Below are 2169 nucleotides of genomic sequence, written 5' to 3' on the forward strand. Positions count from 1 at the left end.
TTATACTGGAGGTACTGTGCAGCACTTTGTGATTTGTAAACCTTTCCATATACCGAGTTAAGGGACTAACCTCAGAGGTGAAACCAATCCTCCTACATAAGTTGTGCCTGTTTATCTGCGGTCTTCTCTACAGCTGTTCAAAATGCTAAATGTATACAGCTTGTCTGAGCTGTCAAAAAAAAAAAAAAAGGGGGCAGAGAGCTCAAGTTCTACTCTGTAGAGCTCAGTGACAGCTGATTGGAGGGAAGGGACACCCCCCTCCACCTTCACACAGGAACAGAGCTGAGGCTGTCAATCACAGGTGATCGCTGTGTGCTGGAGCGCCTTCTCCTGTCACCTTTTTTTTTTTTTTCTTGGCGTCAGAAAACTTCTCCAGAAGTGACTCGTACTGATAGAGGAGGTATGAAGAGGTAGGCAGAAATGGTACTTGGTGCTCTTGTGCGAGACAAGTACACACCATAGAGGGATGTGCTTTATTCATATTTCATGTCTGAGGTTTACAACAACTTTAATAGAAAGACAAATGTCCACGTTAAACATGGCAACCAATCAGGTCTGCCGAATAGTGACTTCTAATGTGGCGAAGGACTGAAGTAACCCTTTGCCTTCAGATTTGTATTGCGGCTGCCTGTTGATCTGAATTGCTCCCCCTGGTGGAGAGTGTTCAGACTGCGTACAATGTTCTCTGCCTCCAGTAGCTGTCTGGTCTTTTTTTTTTTTTCCTTTTTATGGTTTGCCCAGACAATGATTAGTGATATATAATTAAGCTCCCCTTCTGTCTGCATAAAGACATCTCCCAAAAAAAAAATCACTTAAGGAGATGTGTTGACGCGTTTCACGGAGCGTGAAACGTGTCGTCACATCTCCTTGAGTCTGGTGCTGTCATGTCTTTTCTATGGATAATGGAGTATTAAAAGTTTCTTGAGTTCCTTGCCACAATGTGCGGCCATCCACTTGTTATGAACAGGTTTGTCTAGCTGCCCCTGCTATGGCGGCAAAGCTACAACTTCCTCTACCTGCTTACCTGGCCTGCTGCTACAGAACTCGGAGACATGCCCTGTACTTTGAAGTATGGGGGGGAGGGACATGTGCTTTACAGCGCTGGTGCTTGCTGATTGGATACCCGGGTCCCCCCCCGCCCTTGTCACATAGGGGCAGTTAGAGGAGCCTCAGCCTTGTGTAAGCTCTTAGTTGTCTTTTTAGAGCTTACACAGGGCTGAGAACTCTGCCCACCCCCCTATATGAACAGTGGTGGCTACCTGAGCAGCCAATCGGCAAGCACCAGTGAAGCCTACGTTTTTCTGCTGTATACCGGAGCACTTGATTCTTCATACGTGAACTCTGTGGACTCCAGCGTTTGACTTTTTTAGTGCCAGGAGTATGGTCCCGACAGGACCCCGGGCTGAAGGCCAACCCCTACTGCATACCAGCCAGAAGTATGGTGCCGACAGGACACCGGGCTGAGGGCCAACCCCTACAGCATACCAGCCAGGAGTATGGTGCCGACAGGACCCCGGGCTGAGGACCAACCCCTACTGCATACCAGCCAGGAGGTGGCGCTAAGCTCATTAGATTGGTGAGAAGATGAGCCTGTGCACAGGGCAAGCAGTCAAGTGAACCTTAGCCTGGAGGTGGCACTAACCTCATTAGATTGGTGAGGATCCTGTGCCGTTATCACCATGCAGCAGGTGTTGGTCTTCAACCGGAGTCCTGACGGCCCCGTCCTCCGGGGGGCAGGATCACCGGTTCTCCTCCATTTTTTTTTTTTTTTTTTTAGGTTGGAATGCCATGTAGTTTAACTCCTACGCAAGCTGTCCTCCTAATGGTCATGTCTCTTTCCTTCCCTGCAGGATCTGCTTATGGTCACTTACCTGGCCAACCTCACCCAATCTCAGATCGCTCTCAATGAGAAGCTCCTCAACCTGTGAGAAGGGACACTCCCGGGAATCCTCCGCTTGCGACCTGGACAATATGGCCCGGCCTCACCTGTGTGTGGTGGTGACCCTACTGTGTCACCGAGCGTTTTTTTTTATATATATTGGCAGAAAGTTACAATTCCATTAAAAAAAAAAATAAAAAAATGTAAAAATATAATTTTTGGTTAGAGATATCTATCTATATCTTATTTTATTGAGTTTTTCTGAAATAAAGTATTGACTTTTCCCCCCC

The 2169-nt window shown here is 47.5% G+C and overlaps 1 pseudogene across 1 annotated transcript in view; it reads left to right on the plus strand.

Annotated features, from left to right (window-relative positions):
- Nucleotides 1-2169, plus strand: part of LOC143942160 (eukaryotic translation initiation factor 3 subunit F-like) — a 7877-nt pseudogene extending 5708 nt beyond the window's left edge. Inside the window, exon 5 of the transcript XR_013264723.1 lies at nt 1851-2169. The product of XR_013264723.1 is annotated as a eukaryotic translation initiation factor 3 subunit F-like (transcript). The remainder of the gene's footprint in view (nt 1-1850) is intronic.

Source organism: Lithobates pipiens, unplaced genomic scaffold (genome assembly GCF_037356315.1).
Source record: "Lithobates pipiens isolate NorthernLeopardFrog02 unplaced genomic scaffold, aLitPip1_a1.2 Scaffold_30, whole genome shotgun sequence".
Lineage (NCBI taxonomy): Eukaryota > Metazoa > Chordata > Amphibia > Anura > Ranidae > Lithobates > Lithobates pipiens.